General features: G+C 46.2%; 2 non-coding genes across 2 annotated transcripts; one reads left to right on the top strand and one right to left on the bottom strand.

Annotated features, from left to right (window-relative positions):
* Positions 1-208: 208 nt before the first annotated feature.
* Positions 209-290, bottom strand: trnas-gcu (transfer RNA serine (anticodon GCU)). Its single transcript has one exon. It is a non-coding gene; the product is annotated as a tRNA-Ser (tRNA).
* Positions 291-19,748: 19,458 nt separating this feature from the next.
* On the top strand, positions 19,749-19,840 carry trnar-ucu (transfer RNA arginine (anticodon UCU)). The gene is given in 2 exon segments: positions 19,749-19,785; positions 19,805-19,840. It is a non-coding gene; the product is annotated as a tRNA-Arg (tRNA).
* The last annotated feature ends 426 nt before the right edge of the window (positions 19,841-20,266 follow it).

The following is a 20,266-nucleotide window of genomic DNA, read 5'->3' as shown; positions in this document are numbered from 1 at the left end:
ATTGCACAGTGGGGAGCCGAAGAAGAAGTGGTGGCAATGTAGGGTTAAGCCCCAAACACGTCTGCCTCCGTTCGTGCCTCCATTCGTCCCTCCTCTAACCCAACTCGATGTAAGTGGCCTGACAACTGGGAATAGTTTGTCACATCAGTGATTGCAGATCCATCGTGTAAAAATGAATCCCACTTCCGAGAAACAATGGACGAAAAATCGACGAGGATGGGATTCGAACCCACGTGTGCAGAGCACAATGGATTAGCAGTCCATCGCCTTAACCACTCGGCCACCTCGTCGCACAACTTGGCGCGTCAATACGTCTTAATTCGTTTTGCATCCATGAACTGATGGCAATTATTTGCCTCTTTATATTCAACCAGCCATTCGACGGGGGGAATGCAGCGATGGTGGTATAGTGGTGAGCATCGCTGCTTTTGAAACCGTTGACTAAGATTCGATTCCCGTCCACCGCAGTAATCGTTGAATCGGATGTTTTTGCGCGACATCCTGAGTTTCAAACTGAGGAAGACTGGTCAACTGTTTCTCATTCAGAATTTATGCGGATTATCTAAGTGAGGTGTTTAAGATGCGAAAAGGTGTAGATATTGTAGACGTGGAGTTGATGTTACCTGTTGTGGGGTAGTCTAAAACGAGAGGTCATCATCTTAGAATATGAGGCGGCAAATTTAAAAAAGAAAAACTACTTCTCCCAAAGGGTTGTAATTCTGTGGAATTCACTTCCTCAGAGTGTGGTGGATGCAGGGACTGTGAGAAAGTTAAGGAGGACTTAGAGAGACTTTTATTGGTAATGAGTTGAAGGGTTCTGGAGAACGGGCAGGACGGTGGTGTTGAGGCCATTATGTTTGATCAGGCAAGATCACATGGAAGGTTTTACGCCCAAGAGGCTAAATTGCATATCCCAGCTCCAATGTTATGAGTTCTCGGGAGTAGGTGTTCTGGCTGATATCTCAATCGATCTCTTGCTCCGTAACATTTCAGGTAGCAGATGATGAACATTTCAGTCATGATCGAATGGTGGGCAGACTCGATGGGTCGAATGGCGTAATACTGCTCATCTATCTGATGAATCTATCGTTTGCGCGGCTTCATGACTTTCAAACTGAGGGAAAGAAATAGTTTCCAACTCAGAATGTGTGCGCAATTATGGGGGGGGGGGAGTGAATTAAGTAACTTTCTCGTCATTTTCTAAAGTGGTTTCAATATGGAAAGTGTTCGATTATTCACAACCCCAAGCCCCAAACACTAAAAATCACAGCATTTTTCCGTCACCCTCATGAAGTGGATCAAACAGAGACACAACAGATACGTTACAGACGAGGATTGTATTTGAACTCAAGTGCGCAGAGCACAAAGGTTTCTTGTGCATCCCCTTAACCACGTGGTACAACTCCTTTACTTCATGGAACTTTAATATCTGACCTTCTCACAGGCAAGTGACCGAAGAAACCCTCCAGTGCACAAACAGGAGGATGTTCATCCAGGAGAGGTGGCAGAAGGTAATTATGGGAGAAGTCAACCCGGTATCCTGGACTGTACTGTGGGTAGCCGAAGAAGAACTGGTGTCAAAGAGCGGTTAAGCCCCAAACACGTCTGCCTCCGTTCCACCGTCCTCTAACCCAACTCGATGCAATCTGGCCTGACAACTTGGAATAGATTATCACATCAGTGATTGCATATCCATCTTGGAAAAAGGAGGCCTACTTCCGAGAAAAGTGGATTTAATATCAACGAGCATGGAATTCGAACACACAAGTGTAGAGCACCAGGGAATGGCAGCACAGCGCCTCAACCACTCGGCCACTTCGTCCCACAAGTGCACGTGTCAATATGTCTTAATTCGTTTTGTATCCATGAACTGATTGAATGTATCAGCCTCCTTCTATTCCACCTGGTGCTCAAAATTGGAAATGCAGCGATGGTGGGATAGTGGTGAGCAAAGTTTTCTTCCAAGCAGTTGTCCCGGTTCGATTCCGCGCCATTGAATCGGATGTTATCGTGCGACATCGTGAGTTTCAAACTGAGGAAGACTGGCCAACAGTTTCTCACTCAGAATCTATGCGCAATTATCTAATTGAGGTGTATCAGATGCCAAAAGGTATGGAAAAAGTTGACGTGGAGCTGTGTCTTTCTCTTGTGGGGCATTCTAAAAGGCGAGGTCATGATCTTAGAATAAGAGATAGCAATGTGAAAAAAGATTTGCGGAAAAACTACTTATCCCAAAGGGTTTATGATTCTGTGGTATTCGGTACCCCAGTTTGCGTTGGATGCAGGGAGAGTGAGTAAATTTAAGGAGGTGGTAGAGAGAGTTTTATTAGGAAGGAGTTGAAGCGTTACGGAGAACGGGAAGACGGTGGAGTTGAGGCCAGGATGGGATCAGCCATGATCTCATGGAAGGTGCTAGGCTCAGAAGGCTAAATTGCCTACTCGCGCTCCGCGGTCATGTGTTCTAGGGAGAAGTTGTTCCTGCTGATAACGCAATCGACCTCTTCATCTGTAACATTGTAGGTCGCAGATGGAGAAGATATCAGCCATGATAGAATGGGGGGCAGACTCGATGCGTCTAATGGCTGAATTATGTTTATTTATTTTATGAACTTATCTTTTGCGCGACTTCGTGAGTTTTCAACTGAGAGGAAGAAACAGATTCCAACTCAGAATGTATGCGCAATTAGGGCAGGGAGTGAAATAAATAACTTTCTCCCCTTTTTATAATGTGGTTTCAACATGGACAGTGTTCGCCGAATTCACCACCCGGTCAGCGTTCTAATAGTTGAATCGGATGTTATTGTGCGACATCGTGAGTTTCAAACTGAGGAAGACTGGTCCACAGTTTCCCACTCAGAATGTATGCGTCATTATCTAATTGAGGTGTATCAGGTGCCAAAAGGTATGGAAAACGTTGACGTGGAGCTGTTGCTTCCTCTTGTGGGGCATTCTAAAAGGAGAGGTCATGCTCTTAGAATAATAGATTTAGTCACGAGTTGAATGGCGCAAGGGAAGCGTGCTGGGCCCGTAACCCAAATGTCGATGGATTGAAACCATCTTCGGCTATTCATATTCTCATTCACACCAAACGAAAACAAGTTGCTATTTGTTAGCAGCACATTTGCCTTTTAGGGCAGCACAGTAGCATTGTGGATAGCGCAATTGCTTCGCAACTCCAAAGTTCCAGGTTCGATTCCGGTTTGGTTCACTGTCAGTGCAGAGTTTTGCACATCCTCCCCGTGTGCGCGTGGATTTCCTCCGGGTGCTCTGGTTTCCTTCCACAGTCCAAAGATGTGCAGGTTAGGTGGATTGGCCATGATAAAATTGCCCTTCGTGTCCAAAATTGCCCTGAGTGTTGGGTGGGGTTACTGGGTTATGGGGATAGGGTGGAAGTGTGGACCTTGGGTAGGGTGCTCTTTCCAAGAGCCGGTGCAGACTCGATGGGCCGAATTGGCTCCTTCTGCACTGTAATTCTTTTTTAAATTGAGGAAAAACTACTTATCCCAAAGGGTTTATGATTCCGTGGAATTCGGTACCCCAGATTGCGTTGGATTCAGGGAGAGTGAGTAAGTTTAAGGAGGAGGTAGAGAGATTCTTATTGGTAAGGAGTTGAAGGGATACGGAGAACGGGAAGACGGTGGAGTTGACGCCAGGATGGGATCAGTCAACATCACATGGAAGGTGTTAGGCTCAGGAGGCTAAATTGCCTACTCCCGCTTCGAGGTCATGCGTTCTAGGGAGAAGGTGTTCCTGCTGATAACGCAATCGACCTCTTTGTCTGTAACATTATAGGTCGCAGATGGGGAAGATATCAGCCATGATAGAATGGCGGGCAGATTGGATGGGTTTAATGGCTGAATTATGTTTCTTTATTTTATGAACTTATCTTTTGCGCGACTTTGTGAGTTTCAAAATGAGAGGAAGAAACAGTTTCCAACTCAGAATTTATACGCAATTAGTTAAGGGAGTGAAATAAGTAACTTTCTCACCTTGTTATAATGTGGTTTCAACATGGACAGTGCCCGCCGAATTCACCACCCGCCAAGCCCGTGAATCAAAGCTAAAAATCACAGCATTTGTACTTCATGCTCATGAAGTGGATCAAACAGAGACACAACAGACACATTACAGACGAGGATGGGATTTGAACCCACGTGTGCAGAGTACAATGGATTATTGTGCGTCTCCTTAACCACATGATACAACTCATTTACTTCAATGGAATTTTTATATGCGATCTTATTCCAGGCAAGTAGCCAAAGAACCCCTCCAGTCTACAAACAGGAGGAGGTTCATCCTGGAGAGGTGGCTGAAGAGAATTATGGGAGACGTCATCCCGGTAACCTCAACTGTACTGTGGGGAGCCGAAGAACTTGTGTCACGGTGCGGTTCCACTGACAACGTATCCACCGGCACATATAGTGACGAAGACTGACAGGTTCAGAATGTCTCTTTCACTCTCACACATTACCCGAGAGTGACAGGAATCCCCCATTTACAAACGGGACCAGAGAAGGGCAGAGAGAATGCACCTCACTCCCACATACAACATGTTGACGGATTCAACACAACCAAAATATAAGAAAAGATCATCACCACATATTATCTTCTTCGAAATCCCGCCGTCCCAACTTTAATAAAATAAAAACAATTTTTATCAGTTGTGTCTCACTCTAATCTGTGAACTTCTCTCTACCACAGTGTGTTGACATATACTGGCCACGACACAGAACCGCAACAGAGCGCGGGAGATTCACATGAACTGTCGGTGATAGAATGTGATCGGGTGGACGGAGAGGTGTTAGAAGTATGTAAAATTTAAACAATCTATATTCATGCATTTCCCAATGGAATTGGTGGAATTTGGAAGTGTTTATCTTGAGGATCAATTGAGCAGAGACTTTAAAGCATTTTATCTGTGGTTCCCTCTGTGTGAGCTATGCAATGTTGTACTGTGTCCTGCTGTCTCCTTCATTCCTGGGACGAGACTGCAAGAAGGATTCTGAAAGGTATTTGCTGCAAAGCAAACAGAAAAGTGCGTTATGTTTACTTTTGCTGTGAGGTAGAATGTAAATAGCAGAGAATAGCCACGATTCCTCGACCTCGGGCTAATGGCCCAGCACGCTTCCGCTGCGGCACTCTGCTCCTTAAACCAGGAGCTACAACATTACTGCCTGGCTGTAGCCACACAACTATTCACTTCCGCATTTGTTCTTTCAACAAGAACACACGTTTGAGCACACTGATTCTGGTCAGCATAGTTCAGTTAATTTACTTTCGTGCTGAACGGTTGTTCTGTGAAGGGGATGTGATTTATTCTGTGACGTTGTTCTGATGAGAAAGTGGGGAATGACTGGAATCACTTCATAGAAGGAAGTTCGGGACGGCAGTTTCACCTCTCTGGGAACATTGATCACGCTCTTACTGATTTCTTCAAGCTTTGCTTCAAGTCCGACTCCAGAGAAGATCAACTGGACCCCTAACCCAGAGGTCTATGGATCTAAACCATCCTCTGCTATTTATTTTCTCACTCACACGAAACGGAAACAAGTTGCTATATGTCAGCAGCACATCTGCCTTTTTCTTTATTAGTATCAAAGTTTTGCTTTCAGTCTGATCCGCTCTTTGACACCTGTTCTTCAGCTACCCATAGTACAGTCGAGGAGACTAAGTTGAGTTCTCCCAGAACATTCTTCTGGCTCCTCTAGTGGACGAACGGTCACCTGTTTGGACACTGGAGGGGTTCTTCGGCTACTTGTCCGTGAAAGCAGCACCGGAAGCAGCTGTGGGGAGAGATTGCAGTCGCCAGAATGCAACTCTCCAATTGTATACTTCACGTCGCTCAGATCTTAGACTCTCAATATCTTCGTGTGAGGAACAGGTAGAGCGGGAATTCGGTTCTTGTTGATTGGAACAAACTGATCAATGCAGCAATGAGAAGCTCCTTAACCCCCAGCGGGTTGGATAAGGATGGCACTCAGATGCAGGACTCTGGCTAGGGATCAAAAGTGGGGAAAGCATCTATTGTTTGAAATGAAATGACGATGAAGATAGAATTATTGTCGATTTGTGCATTGATCTCAGTTTGGACGACAGCCGAGTGGTCTAAGCTGCTGCGTTTAAATCGAAGTCTCCACTAGAGGTGTGGGTTCGACTCCCATTTCTAATATTGACTTTTTCTCAACGAGGTTAAATTTCTCCAGCAAGATTTTCAACATCAGGCGTGCAGTGCTGGTCCGAGGAAACAGAAGAGCTCTGACGTGACTGCTTGGAGACAGTGGACTGGTCCATATTTAAGAACTCAGCGACTAACTGAAATGAGTATGTCACCACTGTCACAGACTTCATCAGCAAATGTGTGGACGACTGCGTGCCAAAGAAAGCAGTACGTACGTTTCCCAACCAGAAACTGTCGTGTTGGGTGTTGTGATACACAAATGAACCAACACGGGTGTAGATGGTACAACTCTGTTTTATTATTCTGTACAATAATAACCATTAACTTCTGGCTGTGGTTCGTACTTCAACAGCTAACCTGTGGACCCAGCCCTAGCACTATCTTAGTGAGGCACTCAGCACATGGTGTATGTCTGAGTGGCACGCTGTCAGCTCTGTGCTCTGAGCTATCTCCTGGTAGAATGAGCGGGGACTGTGGTGTGCCCTGTTTTATAGTGCGTGTGCTCTCACTGCTGATTGGCTGCGATGTTGTGTGTGTGTTGGTTGGTCCAACTACCTGTCCATCAGTGTGTGTGTGTGATTGCACCATAACACCATAAGACATAGGAGTGGAAGTAAGGCCATTCGGCCCATCGAGTCCTCCACCATTCAATCATGTCTGATTTCAACTCAATTTGCCCACTCTCACTCCATAGCCCTTAATTCCTCGAGAAATCAAGAATTTATCAACTTCTGTCTTAAAGACACTCAACGTCCCGGCCTCCACCGCCCTCTGTGGCAATGAATTCCACAGACCCACCACTCTCTGGCTGAAGAAATTTCTCCTCATCTCTGTTCTAAAGTGACTCCCTTTTATTCTAAGGCTGTGCCCCCGGGTCCTAGTCTCCCCTGCTAATGGAAACAACTTCCCTACGTCCACCCTATCTAAGCCATTCATTATCTTGTAAGTTTCTATTAGATCTCCCCTCAACCTCCTAAACTCCAATGAATATAATCCCAGGATCCTCAGACGTTCATCGTATGTTAGGCCTCCCATTCCTGGGATCATCCGTGTGAATCTCCACTGGACCCGCTCCACTGCCAGTATGTCCTTCCTGAGGTGTGGGGCCCAAAATTGCTCACAGAAGACTAAATGGGGACTAACTAGTGCTTTATAAAGCTTCAGAAGTACATCCCTGCTTTTATATTGCAAGCCTCTTGAGATAAATGACAACATTGCATTTGCTTTCTTAATTACGAACTCAACCTGCAAATTTACCTTCAGAGAATATGTTATGATATGTTAATGTGGATATCATGACATCCCCCCTTTTCACAAGGTAATGTGCCTACATGGTAATAAATATTGGTGTGTACTGAGTGTATATGAATATGTGTGTGCAATATTTACAACATGTACATGACGCTAAACTATATACATCGGAAGGTGTCAGGTGCAACAGAGCAACTAGGTTGTAGCACAAACAAAACAAGTGCAATCAGCAAATATCGAAACAGAACTTCTGGAACAACAAGAAAGAAACACGTTAACAGTATTGCAAAACAATTCAGTGTGTCCAATGTGCAAACAGGCTCATAAGTCCAGTCTATTAGGTGGGCGACGGATTTGGGTTGGCCGTTAGGATGGCACACCATTCATCGCCCGGATTAATGCTGTGCACTGGCATCGGCTGGTGGGTCCGACTTGGGGACATCCAGTTCTTGTTTATTACCGCAACACAAAAGGGTTCCGGTCGTCGGTATCACCGGTCTGCACGTCGTCAGGGTATGATTCGGTGTATGGGGGCTAAATGGCCGTCACGTCCCTGCGAGGTTAGCAGAATTGCAGAGTGTTGGCACGTTGAGCTGCTCGACAGCAGGCAGCGTAGTGGCCCATCCTGCTGCAGCAGAGGCATTGTCGCGCTTTGGCTGGACATTGCCGCTTTAAGTTTGCGAATCCACAGTTGCCGCACGTCGTGACGTCATGGCGTTCGTCGCGCCACCGTGCATGCATGGTGCGGTCCTGCATAGAGCATGCCTGCGCATCCCGTCTCTCTGTGTCGATGTCCCCTCTTTTGGCGCGTACAAGCGCGGGAGGCCTCGGAATGCGCGCGAAATGGCCGCCGCCGTCCGGGCCGCGGGCCGGGAGGAACTCAATCGACTGGACCTGCTCGGCTCATAGGAACCCTGCCGTGCCGATTCGGCTGCCTGGAATTTGGAGTACCGGCTGGTTGCGTCTTCGTGGAGGACACAGGTCTCGATGGCGGTGGCTAGGGTGAGGCGCTTTATGTTGAAGTGCTGCTGGCGTAGGGTGTCCGAGGTGACCCCAAAAACTATCTGATCCCGAATCATGGAGTCGGAGGTGGCCTCATAGCCACAGGACTGCGCGAGGATATGGAGATATGTCAAATAAGACTGAAAAGGCTCATCCATACCCTGCAGGCGCTGCTGGAAGAGCTACTTCTTGAACCTCTCATTTACTTCCACGCTGAAGTGTTGCTCAAATTTTAGAAGGACCGTCTTGTACTTCGTCTTGTCCTCGCCTTCCGTGAATGCCAGGGAGTTGTAGATGTGGATGGCGTGTTGCTCTGCCGTGGAGAGGAGGAGGGCGATCTTCCTGGTGTCCGATGCATTCTCCCTGCCTGTGGCTTCTAGGAAGAGTTGGAAGCTCTGTTTAAACAGCTTCCAGTTGACGCCAAGATTTCCAGCGATCCGGAATATGAAGGTTTCCAGCGATCCAATGTGGCGGGATGATGGTTTCAATGGCGCAGGATGGCGGGTTTCTGAAGAGGTGCCGGTAGGTCTCACAGTTGCTGGCGAGTATCCAGACCTGGTATCATGTCGTGTTGGGTGTTCCGATAAACAAACAAACCAACACGGTTGTAGATGGTACAACTCTGTTTTATTATTCTGTACAATAATAACTATTAACTTCTGGCTGTGGTTCGTACTTCACCAGCAAACCCGTGGACCCAGCCCAACACTACCTGAGTGAGACACTCAGCACATGGTGTATGTCTGAGTGGCACGCTGTGAGATCTGTGCTCTGAGCTCTCTCCTGGTAGAATGAGCGGGAACTGTGGTGTTCCCTGTTTTATAGTGCGTGTGCTCTCACTGCTGATTGGCTGCGATGTTGTGTGTGTGTTGGTTAGTCCATCTACCTGCTTATCAGTGTTTGTGTGTTATTGCACCAAGATATGTTAATGAGGATATCATGACAGAAACCATGGCTTAATCGGGAGATTGACTCCCGACAGAAGGGCAGGTCTGAGGTGTTCAAGTCAGGCGGCCCTGACCTATACAATAAATCCAGGTACAACCTCGGTAAAGCCATCCGGTATGCCAAGAGAGAATATCAGACCAAGCTAGAGTCACAGCCTAGCGTTACAGACTCTCGTCGGTTGCGGCAAGGTTTAAACAACATAACGGGCTACAAAGCGACGCCGAGCAGCGTCTCCAGCAGCAGAGCACCCCTCTCCGATGAACTCAATGAATTCTATGCTTGGTTCAAGCAGGAAACCAGTGATCTGCTGTTGAGTGCCCCAACAGCCCAAAAAACACTCATACCCACTGATACTGAATTAATCCCACTTTTCCCAAACAGTAATTGTGATTGGTAGATACAGAAAGATTTCCACACTGATATTCGGCACAAATATCTGACAGAGACTGGATTCCACCCTCACGTGCAGTACCAGTCATTGACTGATAATGAATAAATCTATGAGGAGACAGGTTCAGTGACCAGTACTTGAGCGTGTCGCGCAACGGTAGCGCGTCTGACCCCAGATCAGAAGGTTGCTTGATACGAAAGAGAAAATGATGGAAAATCTTAGCAGGTCTGGCAGCATCTGTAGGGAGAGTAAAATCTAATGTTTTGAGTCTAATGACTCTTTGTCACATCAGGAGGTTGCTTGTTCAAATCACGTCAGGCTGCCTGAGTTTATCTACAGCTGATTCCACAATTTTACATTTGGACAAAGTTCATTGTGTGGAAATGAAATGACTCCGTTTAGAAGCATAATGTAAATAATCTTTTCAGGATATTTCAGATTTACCCGTTCAGTTTATATCTTTGCACAGTTTTATGTCGATTGAAATATCAGAAGACACAACCTCGTCCTGTTAAAGCAGAATGACAGTGATGTCAGTAAGAAATGTTTACAAACAACAGCAATTTCTTTCTGCTCACTGTACACAGTTATAGTGATCTGTATTAAACAGCAGGAGCGGGAACCGCAGTCCGCAGTCTTCACCTTAACGGTGAGTCTGAATTTCAGTTTGGGGGTTTCAGAGACAGCGGATGTTATTGTGGAAACTTTTCCTGTGAATGGAGCCGGTTAAAGAGCCCTGGCCGGGATGAAAGTCCCCGAGCCCGGGGTCAGTGGGAGCCCGGAGACAAGGGAGAGCCCAGAGAAAGAGAAAGACATTAGAGAGAGGGAGTGGGGTAGGAAGAGACAGGGAGGGGGAAAGGGAGGGAAATCGAAGGATGGCACAATGTGTGAGAGTGAAGAAGGAACAGAGGGAGAGAGCTGGAGGAAGAAAGGCAGCTGGAGGCAGGACTCCGGGTAAATCTCCTCTTCTCTGGTTGTAAATAGTCTGGTTGGATTGTTCACACCCGTCCGAGAGGGGAAACTGGTGTCTCGAGTTTTACTGTGGTTTATATCTGGATATTGTTAAATATCCTTATTGTCCCTCTGTGGGGTATTCCCGGATATTGTGAAATATCCTTATTGCCTCTATGTGGGGTATTACTAGACATTGTTAAACATTCTTATTGCCTCTCTGTGGGGTATTACTAGATATTGTTAAACATCCTTATTGCCCCTCTGTGGGGTATTACTGGATATTGTTAAATATCAGGTTCGAGCCCTGCTCGCAGCGACTGTGATTCGAAATGTTTGCTGAACAAGCCGCTGACTCGAGAATGAATCGGAATGTTTGTAAATGAATGGTTTGAGCCTATATCGAGTTCAGTCAGATATTCAACATTTGTTTTTGAAACTGAACGAAATATGAAGAAGCTCGCACTCAAAACAACAATCAATAAATAATAGCGTTTCCGGCAACGTTCGGAAGGAGAAGCAGCAACGGCAGCGAATGGAAACGTGGTTTGGTTTCATTCAGGTGAATGTATTTCTGGGTAAAAAGATCGTGGCAGAAATGGAACATATTTTATCTCTCTATCTGTTTCTTTGTTTCTTTCTCTCTCCCTCACTCACTGTTTTTGTGCTTCTCCGGGGACTGATTGGATACAGTGAAACTCAGCCCCATCTCACCCCAACTCTTTTGGACGAATACGTCCTGGTGATGGACGGTCCTAAATAAGTGGAAGAATCGACAAACTATTCCATTCTTGGCTCTGTGAGAAGTTCCATTCCTGGTTGTGAAGTGGCTCTGAGATAAAGGGATCGAGAGAGAACGAGGTGACTGCAGTCTTCCTCTTACTCTGAAAACCAGTTAGTGCGCCCTTGTACAAAGTGGATGTGTCTGAGAACAGGAGGAAAGCAGATCATGGGCCTGTGATTGATTTTATTGAGCCGGACCTTGAAAAGTGAAGCAAACTTCTAACCAGTCGGTGCCTGTCTGAGAACTGGTAAGGAATTACGGCTGATATTGAAACGGTTCATCTTGAATTAGTTACAGCAAGTCGATTCTTTCAGAGGTGTTGGTGTATTGTTTTCAGAGTCACTGTCATAGTTTCTTAAAATATGATTTGTGCTTGTTTTTGTTTTGTTCAGTAATTTAGGGAATCCATTTGGAGCGGGTGCAGTTGGTCAGTATCTGTGCCTCTTGCTTGGCAGCTCCCCGGGAAGCAGCAGCTCCATTCCTATCGAGATCTGTGGGCCAAACAGGAGACCCAAACTATTGCGCACTGCTGCCATCTCCTGGCTGAAAGCAAGTTGTGCAGCAAGGCAACGATGTATTCGTGACACGTTTCAATTGGAGCAAAATAACATTAACATGGTTAAATATTATCATTGTAGTATCACATTTAAATCCCCAGATATCTGATTTCTGCCTGAGCGATCCAGCTCATCCCGATCTATCGGAAAATGAAGGATTCCCATTACAGCCATATTGGTTACAAGAATATCCAATCTCTGATTTAATACATTCCCCCGCTTCATTGTTTGTGTATTCGTTCTATAAATACAGAGGGGGTGACATTGCCCGGGGGGCACGTGGTGGTATAGTGGTGACTGTCCCAGCATTTGACCCAGCTTCAGTCCCTGGCCATCACAGTGGTGAATTATTTAATTAAATAAGTGGTTGTGGTGTAATGGTGATGTTCCTGGGCTAGTAATCCAGAGGCCCAGGCTAATTCTCGAGGGACACAGGTTCAAAATCCCTCCATGGCAACTGGTGGAATTTATTTGGAGGCGGCACGGTGGCACAGTGGTCTGCACTGCTGCCTCACAGCGCCAGTTCCCAGGTTCGATTCCGGCCTCGGGTGACTGTCTGTGTGGACTTTGCACCTTCTCCTCGTGTCTGCGTGGGTTTCCTCCGGGTGCTCCGGTTTCCTCCCACGGTCCAAGGATGTGGTTAGGTGAATTGGGTGACTTTGTGGGGGAAATTGCCCCAAAAAGATTAGGTGGGGTTACGGGGCTAGGAGTGAGAATTGGATCTATCTTACAGATAGGTTCTGGATTAATAAGGGGATCAGGGGTTATGAGGAGAAGGCAGGAGAATGGGGATGAGAAACATATCAGCCATGATTGAATGGCGGAGCAGACTCGATGGGTCGAGTGGCCAAATTCTAGGGCAGCATGGTAGCACAAGTGATTAGCACTGTGGCTTCACAGTGTCAGGGTCCCAGGTTTGATTCCCCACTGGGTCACTGTCTGTGTGGAGTCTGCACGTTCTCCCCGTGTCAGCGTGGGTTTCCTCTGGGTGCTCCGGTTTCCTCCCACAGTCCAAAGACGTGCAGGTTAGGTGGATTGGCCATGATAAATTGCCCTTAGTGACCATAAAGGTTAGGAGGGGTTATTGGGTTACGGGGATAGGGTGGAAGCGAGGGCTTAAGAGGGTCGGTGCAGACTCGATGGGCCGAATGGCCTCCTTCTGCCTTGAGGAGGTGGTGGAAGCAGGGACGATAGTGACATTTAAGGGGCATCTTGACAAATACATGAATAGGATGGGAATAGAGGGATACGGACCCAGGGATTGTAGTTTAGTCGGGCAGCATGGTCGGCAGGGGCTTGAAGGGCCGAAGGGCCTGTTCCTGTGCTGTACATTTCTTTGTTCTTTGTTCTTTGTAAATATCACAGGTCAGGACAGAAAAGGAGGGGACACTCCTCAAATAAAATTCACCAATTGTTCTCATCACACATGGGTTTCTTATCTAATAACCAGCATCAATTTGTTTTGAGTGGAAACATAGTTTAAATAAACAACAATCTTCAACATTAATAACGAAGTTCTCAGTCTGAAACAATAGTAAATAGGTGGGTTAAACGGGCCAGAAATACGAGCCACGCAAAGTTCCGTTTACAGAATGAGCTTAAAACACTCCTTGTGGCTGAATAAATTAATCACTAAGTAAGTTACATAATTAATACCAGTAAAAAGTTATTACCGAAACAGGATGATAAGGGCAGCATCAGGACACAAGGACAAGGTAAGGTCTCAGATCAGAGTAAGAGTCCTATGTAATGACACACAGAACATCAGAAATAAATTGCATAACTACATTTATTGTGGACTGGTGCAATCTCCTGGCTGAACGGGAGCCGTGTGACACGGACACTTTCATTCAGGGGCGTTTCAAATTGGAGTGAAATTTACACAAAGAACACGAATTTCTTTCTGCTCACTGTGCCCAGTTATAGTGATCTGTATTAAACAGCAGGAGCGGGACCCGCAGTCTTCACCTTGTTTTAAAAGAATTTAGAGTACCCAATTCATTTTTCCCAATTAAGGGGCAATTTAGCGTGGCCAATCCACCCAGCTTGCACATCTTTGGATTCTTGGGGCGAAACCCACGCAAACACGGGAGAATGTGCAAACGTCACACGGACAATGACCCAGAGCCGGGATCGAATCTGGGACCTCGGCGCCGTCAGGCAGCAGTGCTAACCACTGTGCCGCCATGCTGCCCTCGCAGTCTACACCTTCACGGTGAGTCTGAATTTTAGTTTGGGGGTTTCAGAGAGAGCGGATGATATTGTGGAAACTGAAGTCACTTTTCCTGTGAATGGAGCCGGTTAAAGAGCCCTGGCCGGCCTGAGAGTCCCCGAACCCGGGGTCAGTGGGAGCCTGGAGACAAGGCAGATCCCAGAGAAAGGGAAATGGATTAGAGATAGAGGGCGGCTAGGAAAAGCGAGGAAGGGTGAGAGGGGGGAAAAGAGGTGAGTGACACAATGGGTGATATTGTGACAGGAACAGATGGAGGGAACTGGAGGTAGGGAGGCAGCTGGAGGCAGGATTCCCCTTTATTTATCCTGATCATTACCACTTCAAATAATTCGAACAGATTGTCATGCATGATGTGCCCTTCTTGAAGCCATGCCGAATCTGTTTCATTATGTTATATATTGCTAAATGTTCTGCTATTATATCCTTTAGAATGCACTCTAACAGTTTCCACATGACAGATATTATGCTAACTAGCATTTAGTTATCTGTTTCTGTCTCCCTCCCTTTTCGAATAAGGGTGTTATGTTGGCAGTTTTCCATAAAGAACAGTACAGCACAGGAACAGGCTCTCCGGCACTACCAGCCTGCGCTCATTATGATGCCTGTCTGAAGTAAACACGCTGCGATTTTCCAGAATTTAAGGATTCATGGAAGATTTTCACCAGTGCATCCTTTTCATCGATGAGAAGTTGGTAAGAAGGTTGTGAATCTGCAGCCTGGTTTGCAATATTGGAAATACATCTTCCGGAAGCACACTCTTCACCACTGATACCACTCCAGTCAATCTCCACTGCACAATCACCTCGCTCTTGGCGGTTTTCCAAAGGATTTGTTTGAATCCTCGCAAGGATCTAACAATCCACAGGAATGCCATATGACTCCAATTCTTTGAATCCCATCTATCAGAGCAATTTTGATAAAAGGAGGTAATCACACCTTATAGACAACGACATGCTTCCTTCAATGTAAATCTCCTTAATGACATCAAATACAATTGGCCTGAAATCTCTATTGAATAAATAAACATCAAATTCTGCAGTCAGTCCATGAACAACCCGCGCCTTCATTCCACTTATTTTTACTTTCATTTCCCTAATCCCACTTCTTTATCACAAAGGTTTCTTTAAACTCCCTTCAATAAAAGTGCTCACTTTCCTCATCGATCATTCGTAATTGTTTTCTTTTGTCTCAAACTTATGTCAAAGAGGAACGAGAACGACTGGCTGTAGGTAATGTTCACATGTCATGTGGACGAGATGTGATGCAGCTGAGGATGCTGAGTGATGTAATAGTGGACATTGTGAAGTTACTGGCCAGAAACTTCCGAATTCTATTTGCGTTTTTAATGGACAGCTACAATCCACTTGTTTATTCCAGGACACAACAATGAATAAAGTGAATCAGTGCTGAACAGTTTCTATCATCCCAATCCTCCAGCTTGTTCTTATTGACAAACCGGTCCTGGATTGAAGTTTTTTGCTTTAGGAATGAGACCACCACCTCCTGGGAATACAGCAGCCATTCCTCGAGGACCTGAGCTGTAAACGTGAAATTCAGTGAAAGGATTTCACCCTCCGCACGGAATCTGATCACCACCTCAACCCCAGCATTCAGCTTGGGTGGGCAGGCAAGACAATTTCCTTCCCCCAGCCCCCCACACAGACTGGGTAATATCCCAAACTCGTATCCTGCTCTTATCACAATGCTCCACAACATCGCTCTCTTCCCAAATCTCCAGGAATCTCACCCCAAATCCTCAAACCTTTTATTCTGTATTCAACTAACATTTTGTCCCCTGACTAAGTTCATCCTGGGAAGAGAGGTTTGGTATTCCGAGTTCCTCTGCAGATATCCGGTTTTTGTTTAATGACCAAAAGAGTCCTAAAACCTGAAAGAAAGCCTCTCTCACAGCCCTGTGAGCATGTCTCAAAGAGACGGTGCAGTCAATACCTGCAGAGTAGATAACAATGGAAAGAACTGTGAGGAATTTCACAGAGCAGAGTCGCAGGTGGACTGGGTGGTGAAGAAGCCATTCAGCATGCTCGGTTTTCTTGGTCAGGATATTGAATATCGGAGTCGGGACGTCTTATTGAAGTTGTACAATACATTGGTAAGAGCACACATGAAATACTATGTTCAGTTCTAGTCACCCTATTATGGGAAGTATATTGGTAAACTAGAAAGAGTGCCGAAGAGATTTACGAGGATGCTACCAGGACTTGGTCCTCTAGGTTATAAGGAGAGACTGGACAGGCTTGGATTTTTTCCCTGGAGCGTCGGAGGCTTCGAGGTGAACTGATAGAGGTCTATAAAATAATGAGGAGCATAGATCAGGCAGATAGTCAACATATGTTCCCAAAGGTAGAGGAGCCAAAAGGGCATAGGTTTAAGGTGAGAGGGGAGAGATGCCAAAGAGACCAGAGAGGATTTGCTTTCACGCGGAGGGTGAGCATCCGAAATGGGCTGCCAGAGGCAGTGTAGAATCGGTACAATGTTTTCCTTTAAAATACAGTGAGATATTTACATAGAACATAGAACATACAGCACAGAACAGGCCCTTCGGCCCACGATGTTGTACAGAACCTTTGTCCTAGATTAATCATAGATTATCATTGAATTTACAGTGCAGAAGGAGGCCATTCGGCACTTTGAGTCTGCACCGGCTCCTGGAAAGAGCACCCTACCCAAACTCAACACCTCCACCCAACACCAAGGGCAATTTTGGACATTAAGGGCAATTTATCATTGGCCAATTCACCTAACCTGCACATCTTTGGACTGTGGGAGGAAACCGGAGCACCCGGAGGAAACCCACGCAGACACGGGGAGGACGTGCAGACTCCGCACAGACAGTGACCCAAGCCGGAATCGAACCTGGGACCCTGGAGCTGTGAAGCAATTGTGCTATCCACAATGCTACCGTGCTGCCCTTAAGAACAAATAAATCTACACTATATAATTTTACCGCAATCCATGTACCTATCCAATAGCTGCTTGAAGGTCCCTAATGTTTCCGACTCAACTACTTCCACAGGCAGTGATTCCATGCCCCCACTACTCTCTGGGTAAAGAACCTACCTCTGACATCCCCCCTATATCTTCCACCTTTCACCTTAAATTTATGTCCCCTTGTAATGGTTTGTTCCACCCGGGGAAAATGTCTCTGACTGTCTACTCTATGTGTTCCCCTGATCATCCTATAAACCTCTATCAAGTCGCCCCTCATCCTTCTCCGTTCTAATGAGAAAAGGCCGAGCTCCCTCAACCTTTCCTCGTAAGACCTACTCTCCATTCCAGGCAACATCCTGGTAAATCTTCTTTGCACCTTTTCCAAAGCTTCCACATTCTTCCTAAAATGAGGCGACCAGAACTGTACACAGTACTCCAAATGTGGCCTTACCAAAGCTTTGTACAGCTGCATCATCACCTCACGGCTCTTAAATTCAATCCCTCTGTTAATGAACGCGAGCACACCAGAGGCCTTCTTCACAGCTCTATCCACTTGAGTGGCAACTTTCAAAGATGTATGAATATGGACCCCAAGGTCTCTCTGCTCCTCCACAATGCCAAGAACTCTACCGTTAACCCTGTATACCGCATTCATATTTGTCCTTCCAAAATGGACAACCTCACACTTTTCAGGGTTAAACTCCATCTGCCACTTCTCAGCCCAGCTCTGCATCCTATCTATGTCTCTTTGCAGCCGACAACAGCCCTCCTTACTATCCACAACTCCACCAATCTTCGTATCGTCTGCAAATTTACTGACCCACCCTTCAACTCCCTCATCCAAGTCATTCGTGAAAATCACAAACAGCAGAGGACCCAGCGGTACGCCACTGGTAACTGGGATCCAGGCTGAATATTTGCCATCCACCAGCACTCTCTGACTTCTATCAGTTAGCCAGTTCGTTATCTAACTGGCCAAATTTCCCACTATCCCATGCCTCCTTACTTTCTGCATAAGCCTGCCTTATCAAATGCTAATTTGATCAAATCAAATTTACCTGGGCAGGGTGAATATAGAGGGACATGGATCAAATGTGGGCAAGTGGGACTAACTTGGTGATAGAAACTGGGCAACATGGACAAGCTGGGCCGAAGGACCTGTTTCCATGCTGTAAACATCTATGACTCTGTGACTTTATGGAGGAAGTTTTCAATCACACAGATCAGGTCAAACGCAGTGACACCCTGCTGGGATTGATCTAAGCTACAGAGTGTGAGGATGTTTAGCTGAACAAACCAGAATGCTTGAAATATTTTACGAATCTGTGGTATCACTGACAAGAGAAATAGTTAACATTTCAGATCCTGACCCTTCATTGGAACGACCTGATCCTCTCTCCACAGAAGCTGCCGTGTCAGCTGAATATTTGCAGCATTTTCTGTCTTTGTTTCAGATTTGCGGCATCCGCAGTATTTTGCTGCTGGGCCAAAGGACAATGAGTTGCCTTTCCTGCTCTGAGGGTTATTGCAGGTCTCTCTGGCTGTGGGTGTCGCTGATTATCCATCTCTAGGATCTGTATTATTCAATAAGACTGCCGTTTGTGGAGGGTTTCTGAAATCCAGTCAGGGAGCTGGAGTTAAAATACACGGAGCCCTTACTCAATCCAAATGTAGGGCAGAACAGTCTCGAGGTGCTCAACGACCAGCCCAGTTTGTTATTTTCCTGTGAATACAACAGGATATAAACAGAGACAGCTGCAAACACATGTTGCATTTCATTCATAAAGTCATCGAATCAGACAGCAGAGAAATGGCCCTTCAGCGCATCGCATCTGTGCCGGTCAGAAACAACCACCGAACCATTCTCATCCCATTCCCCAGCACTTGGATCATCGCCTCGTGTACCCTGGGATCGCAAATGCCCATCTAAACACATCTTAGATATTATGAGGGGCTCTGCTCCACCAACCTTTCAGGCAGCGAGTTCCAAACTCCCGCCTCCCCCCAGGGAAAGAGGTTTTCCAATAAACGGTTTCACAAAAAAAGCCTCTGCAGTCAGGAGCTGAAAAGGGAGAGATGACCCCTCTGTCATCTTGTACTCTGTGCCGCTATTAATAAAGTCATGACACTGTTTGCTTTATAAACGTCTCTTAGAGCCTGCCGTGTCACCTTCAATGATTTGGACACATGTCCCGCTGTTCCTGCACTCTTTTTTGTAAATAGACACTTTATTTTATATTGTCTGCTTCTGTTCTTCCTCCAAAAATAAATCGCCTCATTCCTTGTCTGCTACATGTCCTCCCTTTGCACCAACCTGGCTGTGTCCTTTCGGAGTTTTACTAGAATTTCTGTAGCGCTTTTCACAACCACAGGGCGGCCCAAAACATTCCCAGACAATGAAGTAGTTTTGAAATGTCGTCACTGTGCGAATTACTGAACTTTTGAACTGCCTGTTGGACAACTACAGAAATCCTCATATGGGGATGGGAGATCGCTGCAGGTGTGGCTTTGTGCCGCAACGGATAGCGCGTTGGACTTCTAGTCGCTGTCGTGATGAGACATTCAAAGGTTGTGGGTTCGAGTCCCACCAGAGTCGGTTTTTAGGCAAGGTTTGAATAAATCAGCAACAGGTTTATCAATGTCTCCAGGTAAGTGAAACTGCCGCCCCCAACTTCCTTCTGAAAGGCGACTCCAGTCACTCTCCCCTTTCCCATCAGAGCAACGTCACAGAAGAAAACCCATTCTGGACTCAAATAAAATCTTTGAAAGCTGCTGATCAGAGTCAGTCTGTTCCCTCCTCAGACAGATTGCAAACCGGGCAGACATATCAGCGGGCAGTTTGTTCCTCACAGGCAGCTCCAAACAAGGATGATGTGAATCGACACCACTGAATGCTAACACCAACACGTTTATCACAGCTGTGATGAACAGCTCATGTTGCAGCTTTAGATCAGACAGTGGAGGATTATCACAGGCGCTCTGTCAGACTGCATGGTCCTTCAGACAGGTTTCCGACTGGACA

This window comes from Scyliorhinus torazame, chromosome 24 (assembly GCF_047496885.1).
Source record: "Scyliorhinus torazame isolate Kashiwa2021f chromosome 24, sScyTor2.1, whole genome shotgun sequence".
NCBI classification, from domain to species: Eukaryota; Metazoa; Chordata; class Chondrichthyes; order Carcharhiniformes; family Scyliorhinidae; genus Scyliorhinus; species Scyliorhinus torazame.
Note: the sequence above shows the minus strand (reverse complement) of the source record. Positions and strands in the feature narration are given on the sequence as shown.